Source organism: Takifugu rubripes, chromosome 13 (assembly GCF_901000725.2).
Source record: "Takifugu rubripes chromosome 13, fTakRub1.2, whole genome shotgun sequence".
NCBI classification, from domain to species: domain Eukaryota; kingdom Metazoa; phylum Chordata; class Actinopteri; order Tetraodontiformes; family Tetraodontidae; genus Takifugu; species Takifugu rubripes.
The window spans coordinates 14959347-14978425 of record NC_042297.1 but is presented as its reverse complement, the minus strand read 5'-3'; the positions used below and the strand labels follow the sequence as shown (position 1 = coordinate 14978425).

Sequence of the window (19079 nt, the reverse complement as noted above, 5' to 3'; positions counted from 1 at the left end):
TTAAGCAACTTATAACAAAATGTCTCAGTTAATGTCTGCCAGATTCATTCTCCATTTATATGAACCTTCATGATGTGTGAGAATTCCGGTCGTCAGTTCAAATGTCAAGGACACAAATTATTAATTATGGAGTATTTTTATCTGCTACTGAGGTTTCAAGCACACCTGCAGAACACACTCATCAATGTACAACGCTATGGCTAGGGTTAGCTAGTCATGCTAATGTCTGTTAGCTTATACGGTTCATGCTGACAAGAGTGTGTGTGTGTGTGTGTGTGTGTGTGTGTGTGTGTGTGTTGTTGAGGCAGCAGTCAGTCCTTTTTAATTAGGCATTTCTTCCTCTAAAAATTCGTTTAATAACGTCCCCTCCTGAAACCTCAGAGCACCTTTGACCGCTCAGTAATGGGAACTCGATAAAAAAGGGAAACTGACATTACCGACTCAAACCAGAGGCTTCTGCAGAACACGGGCAGCTGTGAGCGCATCTTATAACCACTGTGCTGTGTGGAATAAAAAGCTAAATAAACTGTCCTCAGTATCATCATGTCAGGCGGGAGCACGCACAGAGACTTGACTGCTGTCTACAACCATTTCTTTTGTTTTCCAACGAAATAATCTCTGCTTTGCATAGTTGTTCAGACTTGGCTCAGAGTCTCGGTCAGCCTGCTGCTCGTTATCTCTTTCTCTGTCTCTCCATCTCTCCCTCTCTCTCCATCTCCCTCTCTCTCCATCTCCCTCTCTCTCCATCTCCCTCTCTCTCCATCTCTTTCTCTCTCTCTCTCTCTCTCCGTCTCTGTCATGCCTGCGAGGTCCAAATCCCAACTCCACCCTGACTCACTCGCACTGCATCCATTATGTATGGGGCAGAAATTGAAGAATAACAGGCTCGGAGCAAAGAAGTAAGTCATAAATAAGGTAGAAAAAAAAACAGAATAAAAGAGCATTGGTTAAATCTATATTTGGGATGCTGTAAGGATGCCTTCCAACCTCATAAAAACACTAATATTAAGCAGGATTATGAAATGATTGACAGCTTATACCAACCTGTAGAATATCCAAGAAAGTTACGTGCATGGAGGTTTTAAAATCCCCTCAAATAAACAGGAAGATCATGGAGCAGCAGCGTCATTTAATCCACCGTCAGATCCAAACTAAGGCACAAATCCCTCTGTCATGAGATTAATCAATAAAAACTATGATATGGGATCAAATAAGAATAGAACGTGCAGTAAAGTGTGTGTGTGTGTGTGTGTGTGTGTGTGTGGCTTTTAAAAGATGAGGCCAACTGGAGCTGAGACTGCGATGGTATTGCCCTCCTTGTGCCCCCCCCCCCACACACACACACACACACACCCCTCACTGGAACCGTATGGAAAAATCAGTGCTGGGATCCGGGATCCATTTATTTCCTGGCACACTCTGGCCGGAACAGCTTTCCGTCTGCGAGATCCTCCATCGTGCCACATTTGGCATTCATTTAATGCCCCCCCCCCCCCCCCCCCCCCCACCACCATCCAGAGGAAGACAGAGCTCACAAAGACAAAGTTGTGAATATTCATAAAATCTGAACATTTGATTTCACCCGAATGCAAATGAAAAAGCCATTTAGAAGATTGTTCGTTCATGACACGTCAGGAAGCTGCTGATAATCCCTCGCTGCCGAGCCGCCCCCCCCCCCCTTTTTTTTTTTACCAAAAAATAATAATTGAGGGTCTCCAACTGCAACAATAAAGCCTTTTCCAACAAATCTTCCCAAGTCATTTTAGCTCCACAAAGAGAAATGTTTCTGAATCTCCTCCCTTTCTCATCAGCACAAAAATGAGGTTGGAAGGTTTCTGCTGCCCCCTTTGATCTGATCAAACACCAGCTGCAAGGTTTCCCTCTCCAACGAGGAAAAACCTCCTCCTAATACGTTCTCGGAAGCATTCTTTGAAAACTCACTGTCATCTGCTGTGTATCTCTCTCTCTCTCACACACACACACACACACACACACACACACACAGCTATATTTGGGAGGTCTTTGCATTGGAAGTAATGTATAGAGCCAAACCCTTTACCCTTAACTCCCAACTTTAAGGGCACAGTTGAGGACCCACAATTGTGTCTCCTCGGACACCAGATCACACACATCCCTATGCCAGTCGTTGATATGGGAAGTCTGATCCTGATCCCTCACCTCTCCCTTTAAGGCTCGTGGGAGCGGCTCTTGAACAGGTTGTTGAGTTCTCTTTTTAATTGAGATCCTGGGTTCAAATCCCAGACAGCCGTTGCCCGGGCCAAGTGTTCCATAATTCTGACAGAACGATCCGCTTCCGCTCTCAAATATGTGGTGAGGACGGATGCATCCCTCTACACTGCAAATTCAAACATCCATCCATTTGTAACCGAATGTTAGCGGCTCGTGACACCTGACAACCGTCATCCTGCCGTTCTGAGGCTGCCAGCAGGTCGTGACCCAGCAGGTCGTGTAGGTGGAGGCAAACTTTGGAAGAATATTGGGCTTAAGCACATTTAGAGGGCCAAACGTCACAGATTCCTTATAATTAAGAGGGAAAAAAGCGTCACTTTTACCCAAATCTAAATGTCATTAACGCAGATGATGAGTGTTTCCTGCTGTAAATGAAACGTGTGTTGAGACCTTTGGTTGAGTGCATCCGAGGTAACTGCTGCTGATAAGGCTGCAGAGAGGAGACGTCTGTGGACGGAGACGACGCTGAATCGACTGGGCTGAAGGCTGAGGCCTCCGGAGCCACCTCCAGCAGCCATATCTTATCTGCAGTTACCTCTGAGGAGACCTTCAGCTCTGATCCAGATGCAGGTCGTTCAGAGCACAGAGGGCACCGCTCAATCAAAGGCGCTGGCCTCCTGGATCGTTCCCAGCAGCCTCCGGGAAGCTGATTTATCGGGAGGGGAATGTCAGCAGCGCTGTGTCTGGCTCATTCCGAGTCTAAACATCCACGGCAGGAGCGAAGCTTTGCTAGCACGCCCAGATGTTGTCCAGCTTCCAGAAGACGTATATATCCTGCACACATGCACGTCTCATCCACGGAGATGTTCAGCGGGTGTAAACGACATCCTAAAATGGCAGTGGGCTCATAGAGAGACAACAGCGGACAGATGTTTGAGCATCTGCGGCTCTGCCTGCTTCTGCTGCCTCCTCAGAATAGCTCTGCTTTCAGCCACCTGGGTAAACAACTTATTGCCATATCAATCATTTACAGCAACATCCAGCGGTCGCGACCACAGACAATATTGACCAGGAGACTGACAGAGATGAATGCTTCTGCGCCCCCTCCCCCAACTCGCCAGTTTCTCTTCTAATCGTATTTTTTTTTAGCCCCGCTCAACTTTTGAGATCACTTTTTTCCCTCTGTTCTTTGGCCCACTTTCTGTTCCGTCCCTTCTGCCTGATTTTTAATCAACAGACTCTCGTCCGTGTTCCTGCAGAGCTTAATGAGTGCAGTTGATTTAAATATGTAGTCGGCCCTTTCCTGCGTTTTGGGGCTACAGATCAAATGATGTGACTGGACTTATGTGGTACCATGACGACCGAACCGGATGAGACTGTGCCAACCGGAGCCTGGTTCTGTTTAGGCCTGTCGGCTCATCCGCAAACCAAAGAAATCTCAATTTCAGAAAACAGCTAAAACTGCCTGGAGGTGGAAGTTGAAATCTAAATCTTCAGATCTTTTGCACTGTAGACAAGCTAAATCTGTGACTTTTGCTTTCTGACCAAAGATTAAAGAGGGATCCCTTCATACAGTGGTGGTCACACCTGACAGATGTGCAACGATCGACCTTGTTTGGCCTCCAAAACATGATTTCTTTCCTGTTTCTGAACTGTGTAGCTGGTTGCTGTGAGGAACTAATGTCAGATGATGTGAGTCTCATTGATTTTGGCCTCTGTTTGACTCGGCCCACCTGTCCGATGGGGTCGGGGCTCACACTTTGAGGGTCCATTATTTTCATTTTTTGCTTTTACATTGTTCCACATTGTTTTAATGTTGGTACGGTACTTTGTGAAATATGTTCCTTTAATGTGTGAATGTACTGTCTGGGTTGTGGTACCAGATCTGGGACATTTTTTATTCCAGGTCACTGGTTTTGTATGTAAAGGTGAATTTGTTGAGCAAAGAGCGAAGGAAGGAGATGTTGTAACGATAACTAGACACTCCTGTGGGTGCAGAGCCAGATGAGTAAAATCAAGTGAAACCAAGTGTTAAATGCATGAGAGTGGAGATAATATATTATTGATGACCCATGGCATTGCAAGACCATGCACACACACACACACACACACACACACACACACACACACACACACACACACACACACACACACAGCATGAAACTATACACATACTTGACAAAAATGGCCACAGAGCTTCTGACTCTCCTCTCTAAACACAGCCTAAACTTGTTTTGTTTTGCCTTCACAAGATAAATGAGGCTCTTTCTGTAGAATATGAGCTTGATAAGAATCCGTCAGTTACTCCTAAGTCATTGAATTCTGCAATTTATTACTGTTTACTGTAGCAGAAATTAATAAAATCAATTTAGTTAAACTCCGGCTTCAAAGATGACGTCCTTCAAGCCTGTGCAGCCACAAAAAAACAAAACACAGCTTTGAGTGACTTGTTCTAAATTGGAATGTCAAATTTACATATTGTCATGGCAAAGCTGAATGGTTTGAGGCAAGAAAAGCACCCAAAAAAGAAACAATCACCTAAATCCCACGTTCTTTGCACCAAGGCTGACTCAAGAGAAGGAACATGATGAGGAACTTGCCCAACAACTTTACAAACTACTGCTGATGCTTTTGTATGTTTCCACACACAGTGTTGGTTTTCATGCTCTCTGCGCCATCGTCCAAAAAAATGGAGTGCTAACTTTCTCTGTGCTAACTTTCTCTGTGCTAACTTTCTCTGTGCTAACTTTCTCCGTGCTAACTTTCTCTGTGCTAACTTTCTCTGTGCTAACTTTCTCTGTGCTAACTTTCTCTGTGCTAACTTTCTCCGTGCTAACTTTCTCTGTTGGCTTTCAAAGGATGTCGGATGACCTAAAAGGACTCTCAAAGTCAGATGATTGACGAGTTAATGCAAGTTCAGTTGAGAAGCAGCGACATCTTCACTCAGCACGAGCTCCAACAGGTACTAAAAGGCATCCATAGTTCAATCTGTACCTGTGCTGTATTCAGCAAATTCTTTTATTTATCCATAACACATCCAACCGAAGCAGCCGGAGCCGAGACGCCACCAGCCTGAACGATCGGTGGCTCAAGCCTCGTCTGCTTGTTAAACTTTCTACACAGTAAAATGTCAGTGCTCATAGATTTCGCCACCTGATTGTATTCTAGTCAGATGGGATGAGTCATTTAAGGATGGCGCACCAACAGTGGCTTTGGGGGAAAAAAAGAAAGTTTTCCGAGTAAGAAACAAGTTGCGAGTTGAACCTTTCACTCAAAACACCTTCAAGGCTACTACTGTCACCGAGGTGTATTTATGCCACCCGCAGCCGTCTCTGGATGTAAACACGGGGATGAAACGGTGACACGGTGGAAAGAAACGGCTGTGAAGGAGACAAAGGGAGCAGATCGGTGATAACAAATTAGTGCCGTTTGCTCTGTGGCACAATACTGGTTCCCTCTGATGAGCTCTAATTAACCTCTGTGGAAATGAAACAGTCATATGTACGCGCACACAGGACTTGAGGCTAGTCACGCACCAGACCCGGCTACATGCAGGCAGCCTCATTTTGCAGAACGGTGACAAACTTAAATCATTCTTCTTAGTGCACTGAGGCAGATATTATTTATATCACGGCAGTCAGAATAAATTGAATACGAAAATCATTATGTCCAGGCAGAAGTCCTGAAGATTAAAAATCCTCCGTTTAACATGCCGCCATGAGGCACCGGAGGATTTTTCATCACCGTCGCCCATCGTTTCACAACTCCGACAGAATATTTGTTTTCCAAATAGTTTAAATACTATGGAAATGTTTAAAGAGTGGGGCTGAAGCCACCAATGCTGCGTTCGCTGCCAGCAGGAAATTATAGTAGTAGTAGTTGTATTTCTTCACTTAGCTTAAAGTCTTATGAGACATATTTTTGTGAACTCTTTCCATGAGTGAATCCTGGTTGGAGTGATTGAATTCTGGCCAGGAAAATATCACATGTGATTAATTTAAGCTCTTTATCCTTTTCAGGAACATTGTGTGCAACAGTCCACCTTTTACTTGATTTTCTTCTTCTGTCTCTTGTATATTTCAAATCAACCAATAAAGCACATTATTATTAAATCCACTAATGTCGGTTAAATGATAACAGAAGTGGTCTTTACTTGCTCTAAGCAAGAATTTCATGTAGTTAAAAAAAAATAATCATGGTTTCAGCTCATTTTTAGCCTTTGTTCTGTCAGATCAGTGTCCATACGCACAAATCTGATTTCTTAACTGTATTTTTTTCCCAACATTCTGACAAATTGTGGCTACTGAAGTGTGGTCAGAAACACCTCATGGGGTTTTATCACTTACAAGACTGATACATTTACACTCACACCTCCATTCACTTCCCGGTGACTGACCCTGACCTCACACCCGGGACAAGTACTGACTGCAATCCCAGTTTTTTATTTAAGTCATGGCCTTTTGATCACACTGTCGGACTGACCCAAAGCAAAAATCTCTAATTAACAAATTTATGAGGCATCAGATTATTGTAACGTGCAGTTCTTACTATGGATGCACCGTGAACATGTGACCAACTGTAATTGGGCAGCTGAAGAGCATGTAAACGTGTAAACACCCAGATACTGCGACTGGAGAGCATTTTGCTCCGGCATGTATGCGTACGCCTTAATTGGAGTTAAACTAGGCAACACATGAGCACATGCTCCACCACCTCCAGGCTGGCGTATGACCCCGGAAACAAAGACATACAAGAAAGCCGGTCATGACCACGAGGGACGGCGTACAGCTTATATGCACAATAAGTAAAACGAACATTATGTACAAAACTACAAATGCTGGACGATTATCCACCTTCCTGCTGTTAGGAATGCCAGACGGGTGCCTGGATCCAGCGGTTTATTGTGAGATGTAACAGGTCAACCAGAAAGGGCCAAAATTAACCCATGGAAAAAACGCATAGCGCCATCTACTGTTGAGGAGGAGGATGTCTCCACATCAGTTATTGGATTGCGTGTAAACGTGGACCAGGACAAAATTCTGGCAAGACAAAAAGTCCAATTCTGGGTACAGCTTGATTAATCAGTGCGTGTAAACTTAATGACTGATTTTTTTGAAGCAGGAGAACACATGCAGAGCCCCAAGTTGACTCGAGCTTTCAGGGATGCCATTAATGATGCTGTGATTCAGTTTTTACTGGTCACTAATGAATGCGTCTTTAATTTTTTAAAAGGCAAAATTTGACTGTTGTAATCCAGAAATTAATAAAACTATATTTGAAATAATCCAGATGGCCGTGTTCTTCCATCCACTCACCAACACTAATCATACTGACCCCAGCATGTACGCACACACGTAAACAAAGGTCTGTGTTTGCTGGATCCCGGAGCGGACCGCGCCGTGTTTGACTAAGGCAGCCTGTTAAAGTGCCTGATTAAACCTCTATTTGAACAGCAAGAGACAGAAACCTATCAGTGTTGGGCAGGGACCGGGCCCATGGCAGCGGCTGGTTCTCTCTTGGCCTCTGCAAGCAGCCGGGGTCACGCTTGCTGGCACAAAGACATGCAAGAATAGTCAGATTGAGTGAGACACACGTGACACAGACGGGCGGGCGGGTGGGCGGGCAGCCGTGCCCACGTACACACAGCAGCTTCCTGCATTTGGCATGTTTAAATACAGAAAGATAGGAATTTAACCCCCAGTGACCTTCCTGCTGTGGAGCATGTGGAGAAGCAGGTGGTAAACAGCTGGCAGGCTGAGAAACTGGAGTTTTTAACTTCATATGAAACAACATTCAGGTTTGTTGTAAATTAAATTGGTTGAGCCAAGAGTTAAAATAGTTTGAAAAAAAAAAACATTAGGATTTGTGGCTCCGCATATTTACCATAGAGGAGAGTGGTGGTATGTGTACAGGACAATAAAAGGTTTACTGGTTTTGTTGGCCTTTCAACGGCCCCCAAAGGTGTTGGAATGAAACCCTGCGAACCTGCATTAAAACTGACCCAGACACTCTGCAGCGCTAATGCTAACGTCTTCTGTTAGCAGCAGAATAGAAGTGAGGAAACGCCAGAGTCTCCTTCACACGTCCACACGGACATGTTTGGATCAGCATATCATAAGATACTGAGCGATGAGGACAAACTTCATTTAACAGACAGAAACCTGTTGCTCTTTGATTCCACAACATCGATCCCATAATCATCTGCACCTGCAGCAAAGCTCTAAATTGGAGATGCTGGCGGCGTTCCTTCTTGGAGGTGACTTTGGCATGCGGGGGTTCTTTGAGGATTCCTATTGTCTGCAGGAGCACTTGAAAGGAGGCATCTGTATGGGTGTGGGGGTTTGGAATGACTTCTCCTTGACTGCCTCTCCTATCTGGCTGTCTAGACAGGCAGCTGAGTCTCTGCGTGTCCCTAAACTCCTTAGTGCAGCAGAGACAGACAGTCTGTCTGTGTCAGCTCCGCCGTGCTGCAGTGACCCTTCACATTTACGTGTACCTATAAGCAGAAGCCCCCCTCAGCCCCTCACTGGGGGCCCGTCCCTTTGTGGCCCTTTCACCTCCATAAACAGGCTCCACATCAGGTCGCCCTGTTATCAACTCCACCCTCCACTGCTGATTTGTTTGTGTCTCTTTAACCTGACACTGCTCATCTCCCCTGAACCCAGCAGACCTCTCAAGTAGCCTCGCACTATATTTAGACGTCATTTGGCCAAAATGGAAGGGCTCTGGAAGTCAGCGCGCATTTCAGACTCAATTTTGATGAGTGGAGAGGCACTCAGCCGGGGGAGTTGTGTTGTTGTTTGCAGCAATGGCACCTCAATGCTCACAGGTTCTGTTCGGCTCGTTTGTCTTTGTCTTTAAGCCAAATGATCATTATTGGCTCTCTGGGGTTTTGGGGGCGGAAGACTGAGCTAACGACTGACGGGAATCTCTTTGTTCTGCCTGTTCTGGCTTTGGAGGCAGGAGGAGGGACTGACCAAGTGCTTGATCACGTAGTGATTGATGGTCAGAGGGAGAGCCGTCGCCACGCGGCACGCAGAGGTAATTTAAAACCTTATCTGACGGGACTAATGGTCACCAGGCAGACGATACTAGAATAAATGTCAATTCGGACTTTAAAAGTCATGGGTTTATCTTCTTTACTGCGGTGCACCTACGCTGACCCCTCACATGCGGCACCTTGGCACGCACCAGGGACACGCTTGTCCTAACGGCATTCTTTAAGCTTCTTCCTTCTGTCACGTGACATGTTTTCTGTTTTTAGACCTACAAAAATGCTACTGGAAAGGTGTGTCCCGGGGTCAGGCGGGTCTCAAAGGTCAGCCTTTGAGTGTCTCAGTGGAAATGTTGAACATCATTTACGACAACATGCATCTGTTTTAGCTCCGGCGCCAGTTTCATTCAACTCTGGGCTGTATTTAAGACCTCCTCCATGGAGCTGCTGCACACTTTGTCACGCTCATCCTCGTCTTCTGTCCGGCCGTCTGTAAATCAAGACTAAGCATTATCCGGGCCCCACATCCACTAAATCTACTTTAACCTGACTAAATGGTACGACAGCTGTGAGCTATTTGAGAAAGAAGCAGGAACACGGTCGTGAAGGCAGTCTGTAATATTACTGATGCCCTTGTTTGCTGCTCAGAGCTGGACCAGCCCCCCGCCATGATACGCGTCCTCGTCCTCCAAGCAAGGTCCAGCAGGAAGACCAGTCGCTTTAACTAACGGCACTAATAGAGTTAAAGTTCCATCGGCTGATAAGAGAGTGAAACGGCCGCTCGAACCGGTGGAAACAAAAGGATACGAGGACGATGAGCGTCCTTTACACCCGGCCTGCAGTCGCCACCAGCCACGGGCGAACAGAGGGCGACACTGTGTGCCGTCCACAGCTGTGCCTGCATCGCCGATAAAGACCATTTGAGGCTGGCTCTGGAAACCACTGACACACTCGTGGCCCTGAGCGCCTTTCAGCCGCAGCTCTGGCCCCACCCACGCCTCTCCCTGCGCTGAATTCCCTCCGCTCCAACGCCACTCCCATCCTAATCCTCTGTTTTACTTGCATTCCCGGCGCGTGCTTTCCTCTCCCTCCCTGTGGTCGTCACTGCCCATCCTGAGGAATTAGCAGCGTCTCTATATTTACTCGTCTGCACCCTCCTTCCACCCCAGCAGCAATATTTCATCTCCAGGTCCAGATGACCTATATTCCCAGTCTGGGACCATGAACCAGAGTTGCCTGGCGCTCCGCTCTCTCTCCTGCTGCACTCCAGATAGCCCCAGGCAGACACTGTGGGTGTGGCAGCCAGGCTGAATTAGGATGGGCATGACAGGCACGGACGCCCGCTCAAAGCCATCCATCTCAGCTGTCCAGAGCTCAGTAAAATTCAGAACTCAGGTGGCAAAAAATAAAATTGCATAGCCCTGAAAAAGAGACAGAGATGGAGAAGGCAAGCCAGGGCCGTCATAAATATTTCAAATTCCCCTTCTTGTGGAAGGGTTGCTTCATTCCGATTGTATCTGAATATAGGTCAAACAAGCATATGACCCACTTTACCTGAGTTTTTTTTTTTTTCAAAGCAACATTAACATACGCTTTAATATGATTCAGCCAATTATCACTTGTTATTAAATTCCTGTAGACTTAAACATGCACAGTCGGAGCAGATCAAACAGAGCGCACAGAGAATATTCTGCAACTAAGCTAATTTGCTAATCACAAAGGCATCCTGGATTCATTGCTTATTATTAAAGCAGTTTTTTGTGCAGTAGTTAATATGCAGTTACATCCCCTCTTATCCAGATTAGTAGGTTGAAATTGCTCCGCACTGCTGCTGGGATAATGGTGATCCAGAGCGATCCCCAATTAACTCTAATACCTTTTGTTCTAAATGCTTTCATCATTGTTGCTTTATATTAAAAACAACTGGCCACAGGGCCCTCTAAGGTCAAAGGGCAGGTGAAATGTAAAGTTTGGGGGGTATTTTATTAAAAAGATGCTTTTGCTACTGTATGATCTGACCCAAAGCACTGCACTGCCGGTTTTGGCTCCAACTAGAGCACTGACAAACTCGCATGCTAATTGATAAGCTTAACTTGTTTATCCATATGCTAACCGGGTTTAATAAATTTACCGTTAATCCACAAAAGCCGTTTAGAGGTTTTCTCTTTTAACAGATGCCACTGAACTCCCACTGTTTGTACTTTGGACTAAAAGTGTCTATCCCTACATAACACTGTTTCCCTGTTTAATTTTCCACCCATCTATTCATCCATCTCTCCAAAAGCTTTCCAGTGAGTTTGGCGCTACAGAGGAAAATTTTGTAGAGTGGACGGCTGACAGCACAAAGGACTGCAGGCAGGTTCCATCTCGACGAAGAACAACTTTGCTAAGTGGAGACCGTTTCCACATGAAGAGCTAAAATTGCTTCTGTTCAACCATGATGCATTCAAGGCCTGTAGAGGGAAATGGAATACAATCTTTGAATAAAAAGAGAACCCTAAACTGATTTTTTTCTCAAGAACAGATACAGCAAAAAAAATGGTGCATTTAAATCAAGTGGTGGAACCCGGCGCTCTGCTCCCTCTGACATGATTTGTGATGCTAATGTCGCTGGGCTGTGAGCAGAGCTGCTGAGTCACGGTCATTCCCACACCCCTCGAAGATGACCTTTGTGTGGACTGGAGACAGGTGTCTACCCCCTTCCCCACTGACAGGACCCACGGCCCCAGTATCTGACACGCGCACACACACACATACACACACACACACACACACACACACACGGGTGTGTGTGAGATTCCCATCCAGGCTTCATTAAGAGTGTGTGGGAAAGGTAACTAGCGTGGCCCAGCCTTTCAGCAGAGAGGCTGAGGCTAAAACCTACCTGCGTTTGGAGCAGAGCCGGTGCTGAGCCACATTTGGACCAGAGCCACGTTTGGACCAGTGACACACTGGCCTAGTTTAGGAACGGCCCCGGTACAGAAACAGGAAAGCCACAGGTAGACACACAACATGAAGATTTGTGAAGCAGCTTTGCTTCATTTGAAAGAAACTTTAAACCAAAGAAAAGAAAACTGTCAAAAATGGCAGATCAGAGTCCATATTTAAATAGATATCTTACTTTAATGTAATATTTGCTAGTGATAATACACCATAAATAGCATCTCATTATATAATCTATGAATATTTCTCTCAATTATTAATAATGCACCTGACCTTAACCTTCCTCTGGTGTTCGGGTCGGCACCGACCCGTTTTCAAGTTTGAAATGCATTAAAAAACACGTAAATTAGTTTATTGAGTCAAGGCTTTTTGACTTTGTCAAGAACCTCTATTTCAACAAAATAAAACAAAAAAAAAGTTTTCACTAAATTATAAAATGCTCTGGTTGAAATTATGACCCTTGTGTTGTTCGGGTCGGTTTCGACCCAGTTATAAAAGTAAGATTATAAAGCAATAATTAGAACCAAAACTTAAATCATAAGTGCACTGTCAGCCAGCTCCCAATCATGTGAGCTTTAGGGGATTCTCATTTTGCCTTGTTTTCCAGTATACCTGCACAAAAACAAAACAAACAACTGTGTGAGAAGGATTATTGTTATTGTTGTTATTAGTATTATCTTTAAATGCTATTGTATGTAGACTTTGAGTGTTTGAGGAATGTTGATAGGAAAGGAAGAACATGAGAGTGTCGTAAAAGTGCTGAAGCTGCTTACAATCAAGCTCAGCACTCAGATGTATCCTGTTGGTCAGGATTAGAGAAGTTTGTAAAGATGTCAGAAGAATGAATTACGATATCCTGTTTAGACACCCATTCTGTTCGCACCAATAAAAGAGGTGAGCGAGCAGCAGACGAACGGAGTTGACAGAGGAAGCTTGAACTGCTGCTCGGCTCCCCCTTTGCAAAGGACTCCAGTTGTTTGCGTGGTTACTCTGAGTCTAGTGAACGAACAGCGCGGGTGATCAAAACTTCATCCTCACAACTGTGACAGGCAGAAATATTTTCCGCGCAACAATGTCACTTCAGACCTTTCGCATGATATCAAGAGTCCTCAGATTTGACAACAGAGATACCAGAGCAAGATCTGACAAGCTTGCCCCCATCAGGGATGTATGGGAGAGATGGACGCAGCTCCTTCCACTGATGTTCAACCCAGGGCCAGAGGTGACAGTGGATGAACTGGCCCTCGATATGACTGCTGGACTGCAGGGTCAAAATATCACTTGTGACAAATTTTTTACCAGCTATGACCTTGGACAAGAACTTCTCAGGAGGAAACTTTCCATGGTGGGCACAGTGAAGAAAAATAAACCTGAGCTACCTGCTGCAATCTTGCAGGTGAAGGACAGGGCTCCACTTTCCTCAAAGTTTGCTTTTACAGACACCACCACTGTTGTCCCATATTGTCCAAAAAGAAAACGGAATGTGATACTTATGTTGACTCTTCACAAAGATGCAGCTGTGTCATCAGGAAGTGACAAAAAGCCCACAATCATCCTCGACTACAACAAAAACAAAGGAGGAGTGGACAACCTGGACAAGCTGACTGCCACCTATACTTGCCAGCGAATGACCAGGAGATGGCCAATGGTTGTGTTTTACAACATCCTTGATGTGTCTGCATGTAACACATTTGTGTTGTGGACCCACATCCACCAAGGGTGGAACTCAACCAAAAAAGCCAAACGGAGAATGTTTCTTGAGGAGCTGGGAAATTCGCTTGTCAAGCCACACATTGAGCGAAGGGAACAGGTGCCCAGAGAACCAGACGCTGCCGCCTTGGTCAGACCGCTGCAGAGCGCACCTTGCACTCCGTCCACGCCATCAGCAACACAAAGAGCATCCGCAACAGCATCCTCCTCAGCCAGTCCTACCTCAACACCAACCAGAACAGCCACAGCCACAACCCCACTCAGGCAACCTGATTCTAAAAGAAAGAGGTGTCAAGTCTGCCCAAGCAGTAAGGACAGAAAGACAAACGTATTGTGCTTCAAGTGCAAGAAATATCTCTGCAAAGAACACACTAAAAGTGTCACTTTTTGCCACACATGCATCTAAACACATGCACATACACATGCTGAAAAAAATACTTTTTGCCTTTTTCTTGAAGTAAATATATATGGGTCGAAATTGACCCGTAACACCATAGATGTTACTATAGTTAATAATATTAAAATGAAAAAATAAATAAAACAAATTTATTTAAGAGATGTGTTCTAATAGCACTTAGTAATAGTCAGGTAACACAACAACCTTTTATTTATTTATATGATTCTGTTGAGGTTCATTTTACCATTTTTTTAAATTGAAATCAAGGGGTATACTGACAAAAAAAGGGCCCAGAGGCCCACACCAAAAATATTAAAACCAATATTTTCATGGATATGGAAGCCTAACAAGGTAACCAAGAGATGAGAAACAAATTGGATGATAGCTATTTGTTTTTAGTGTATTTTACAGCTGATTTAAGAACACAAGAGGAGGGTTAAAGTCATGTCAGTAGCAGAAATGTTGTGTTGAAACTATACAAAGGTTCAACTCCTATTATTATGGTTTTCTCCATATTTTTCCACTGCTTCTTAGATTGAGTCTCACGATATAACAATATGGAAGCTAATGGAATTCTGTATTTTGTTCCCCGCTGGCCTCTCTGTGCACTTCAGTAATGGTCTCTGTCAGAAAACATTCCCATGCTTGAAAAGGACACATGTTGTTGTAATTTGCTTTCTGGCTTGACCTTTGACCCCAGCTCCGCGATTCTGGGTTGGAACCACGCAGAAATCTTCAATCGGTTTGGCAGAGCTTTCAAAAGCCTGTGATTAGTCCAGTGGGAGTTTAACACAGATGGAGAACTTGAATGCAGCAGATCAGCTTCCAGTGAAAATGCGTCTGAAAACGCGACATTCCGGCAACTCGCAATTGAATCATCGCAGTCAAACCTGCATAGATTTTGGAGAATATTGTCAACAGCTCAGTGGGTTTTGTTGGTTTTGTACTTCCAAATGTGACCTTTGCCGCTCTGCACCCACCAACGGCAACAGTTTGGCGTGGAGCTGCTGTGATTGTGCTCCAGCGGCCGCGCTGATGCACGACTGTGTCGTCGCTGTTTGTGAAACGCACGCCTCTCCAGAGGCAACTTTGCCTTTGATGCAGGTGCCAGACGGCCAGCGAGCGGCTATCAGGGACAACGCCAAAGACACAGACAGATGGTGCTATACACACACATACGCACACACGCATTCACACACACACTCACAGGAAGCAGGAGATCGTACAAACATGCATGTATCCACAACCACATACTCAAACACAGATCCGCAGGCACATAACATCTCTGTAAAGAGGCAGCAGGTTCAGGATGACTAATTAAACACACACACACACACATGCACGCAGACACACACCACTACAAGAGCCTATCAGACATTGTTAATGACTCTGGCAATAATTGCATTAGCACAGTAAGTAAATTAAATGGCTGCATGCTGCAGCGGGACGGGTCACCGGGCCGGTGTTTACGCCCTCCCAGTCCCTGCCATGTTGTCATCTGCTCCGCTGTCACACGTCATTACCCGCAACCGCCGGCCACACCGCACACACACACACGCGCGCGCGTGCCGCCACCTGCTCCCATCGGCACAACCAGAGCTCCAGGTCCTGTGTGTAACCGTGTAAAGACGCGGTGCCATGTATTATTCACAGCTCTCATCCAGCACACTCTTGTTTTTTCCTTCAGTCAGCCTAACGTGCGACCCCTCGGAATACCTGGATGCCGACTGGTCATTATGCTGGTGTCGGTAAGCTTGTGCCAGGTGGAGAAGGTCTAAGCTGCATCTATGTCGGTGTCAGGAGTCACATCATGTCAGGGGTCCTCCCGGTCACAAGTTAAGGGGCTTAGCCAGCTGGACGTGAGGAACCTGTTAAACTGCTGATAAGACCTCTCAGCACGTCACCTGGAGGGCGAGCCCTCTGTCGGCACAGATGTCCCAGATAGGACGCTTGAGAAAAAAGTTTGCATTATGCAACAACCTGCAGAGATCCTGACAGGAGGCAGCGATGGCACAATGACTCCGATACAGGGCAAACCATACTGGCATTTACTGCTTCACGTGGATCATTACGGAGCTCTGAGGGATTGGGGGACAGGGAAAACTAGCTTCAAATCCATCCCAGTTTGTCAAACACTTTAGCGCACCATGGTGCCATATCCTCCCGTCACTCTACCAGCTGACAGATTGGCCTTGATAAAGTTATTGATTTGGAAATGGAGGGTAATCAAACTGAAGGCAGGTTTGGGGATTGGGGCAGAGCTTAGTAACAGGATGTGGACGCCACCAATATTCTGGGAAGAATCCCTCCCAAAAGCGAGCTAATGGGACATTGTGCGTCTCTGCTGTCCGACTTGGTTGAACTGAGGTCACGTGGCAGAGCCGTCCATTCAGGTCTGGGATAGACTGTGTCAAAGCACATGAGCTAATAGGAGATCAAATCCAAGAAATCAGCCATAATTACCACTCTAGTCAGAGCTGCCGACCCTCTGAATTATTATGGCGCCATCTGACTCCGAAGCTTTAGCACAAACAGTCAAATATACTTCAGAAGGAGGACAGACGCCTCGCCCGATAAACCCCAGCTAGTCTTCGAATGAGGTCATTTTCAGTGAAAGTGTAACTTTCACAATGCTTGTGTGTGTCGGCATTAATGGAAGCAGCCGCAGGATCAAAGAGGAGGGAGTTGCAAATACGGCGAGCACAGTGGGGGATATCATATTTCTGGAAAATGATAGCTTTACCGAAAACTTGATTCTCTCCTTGGAATCTCATTTACATTTGTCTTCGGGATTGTCTCCTATAGGGAGATGGGATAATTTATGCCTCTTGTTGCTGGGCTGCCTGCTCCCATTTCCAGCTGAATATTCTATTGTAGCATGACTTTCTTCCCTTTGTGCAAGCGCGTGTGCGTGCGCGCACGTTCGTGCGTGTGCGCGTGCGTGCGAGAGCTCGTGAAGCATCTGAAGGTGTCTTAATGCCTGCGGCAAACTGGAACACTCAGCAGATGGGAGAGAGACTGATCCGCCGTTTGTTGACGATGCACTAAAACGCACGTGTGTGTGTGTGTGTGTGTGTGTGTGTGTGTGTGTGTGTGTGTGTGTGTGCGTGTGCATGTTTGTGTACATGTGTGAATCCTGACACCATAAATCAGTTTCAGCGAATGAATGGTAAACAAGCGAGAGAAAGAATAACGTCCACCTTTCTTTCCTCATCTTTTAGAAGGGATGTGAGGGTTGCCATCACATCTGTGAGGTGTCCTGTCGGTGGGGATGATCATTAGCAATAAAAGGAGACTCTTTAAGGCAGAACCTGCAGATGTGCACGTTTGTCTCCTCAGCCTCCCTCCAATGAAAAAAAAAGCCCTGCGTGAGCAGACAGAGAGAGGCCCAATGAGACAGAAACAGGAAGGACTGACTTCTTCATAAATGTTTCAGAACGGTGAAGGATTTGTCCCATCCTATCTCTGGACCACTTCCTCTTCCAACTCACACATCAGCTGCAGACTTATCATCACCCACCTTTCCAGTTATCCTCCTTTTATCCATTCCTCGCCTCCCAGCAAGGCTCCTCTGCTTCTCCTCCTGAAGCCTCTCCCCCGGCTGACGCTCTGGCGTTCCGGCTCTCTGACCCGCTGCCTAACCTGATGGTGGCTACCTGCTCCACTGCATCATTCACGGCGTCTGAATGAGGAATCTGCGGTGGGTGAGGAGCAGGCAGATGGTCTGGCCTCCGAACGCCACGCCGCGTGACAGCGAGCTGATGGCGAAGCTCTGTTCTGGTCCACGGAGGAGCCGAGCGGCACACATCTCAGCATAGAGCAAACAAAACATAGATCATGAGTAATTAAGGCTGGGGAATCTTCGTTACGATCAAAGAGCGCTGACACAAATGTGGTTGGACTCATTAAGAGATGTGTTTAATGCGTGTCAGACATTTCGAATCTGCGGTATGTTAATGAGGCACCATGTGTTTGGAGCGGAATCCAGGCGGTAAGATGCATTTTAATTCCACACAACTCATCTGTGTTCAGTGAGTAAAACCCGACGTTTCCCCTGACAATACCGCCGGATGTGGCTACCGGCTACGCTAGGCGAAGGAGAATACGCCGCGGCGTCGTTAGGAGTCGTATGTGACGCTAAAAGCCTCACTCTTAACTTCTGAAGAGTTGGTGGCGCGGCGCGAACCCACAGCTAACGTTCACCTTTGCGTGAACTGAGACTTCCACCTAAACTGAATTATTTAAACGTACCTCTCCCAGATTATTAGCGACTTTTCATCGCTGCCTTCGCTGGAGTGCTGCAGCGCTGCACCTTTAAAAATAAAACGGCTGGAGACAGACCGGCGTGGTCGATCTAGTCAGTGGATAGCAGCTTATTTTGCAGCACATCTGTTCCTCCGAGGGTGCTAAAACACAGGGAATCTGGTGTCGTCTGCGTGCTACAGAAGCTGCAATGAGACCGCGGCCGTACCAGCTACTTCAGGCGATAAAAACAAAGACGGCAGATATCAATAAACGCCGACCTGGAGGAGCTGTTTCCAAACAACAGGTGACCATTTAGCACAGATCGCTTTCTACCCCCAGATTGTGGCTAAATTGCGCTCGACAGCTGCGTCACCTGTTGCGACCCCCCCAGGGGAGGAAGCGTTCCGAGGCAGCGCGCCCGCGCAGGTGATTGGCGTGTGTTTTTACATGAACCTGCCTCAGCCGGAGGAGGTCACGGCTAAAAATACACAACGGTGGCCTCCAGGCTGAGTGTGGCCTGTATGTTTATGTGCAAGTTCAAGCTGCAGCTCCTGATGATGGACAAACGATGGGACGGGGGGCACGGAGCAGCAGCAAAGT

General features: G+C 46.2%; 2 long non-coding RNA genes across 3 annotated transcripts in view; one reads left to right on the top strand and one right to left on the bottom strand.

The window, feature by feature from the left end:
• Window positions 1-18664, bottom strand: part of LOC115252126 (uncharacterized) — a 45513-nt gene extending 26849 nt beyond the window's left edge. For both annotated transcript variants that reach the window (XR_003890568.1, XR_003890567.1), the window contains exons 1-2: window positions 17755-18664; window positions 17435-17598 (exon numbers count right to left, since the gene is read on the bottom strand). This is a non-coding gene — a long non-coding RNA (uncharacterized lncRNA). The remainder of the gene's footprint in view (window positions 1-17434; window positions 17599-17754) is intronic.
• On the top strand, window positions 9011-10489 carry LOC115252130 (uncharacterized). Its single transcript, XR_003890572.1, has 4 exons — window positions 9011-9231; window positions 9455-9508; window positions 9574-9741; window positions 9833-10489. It is a non-coding gene; the product is annotated as an uncharacterized lncRNA (long non-coding RNA).
• Window positions 18665-19079: the final 415 nt, after the last annotated feature.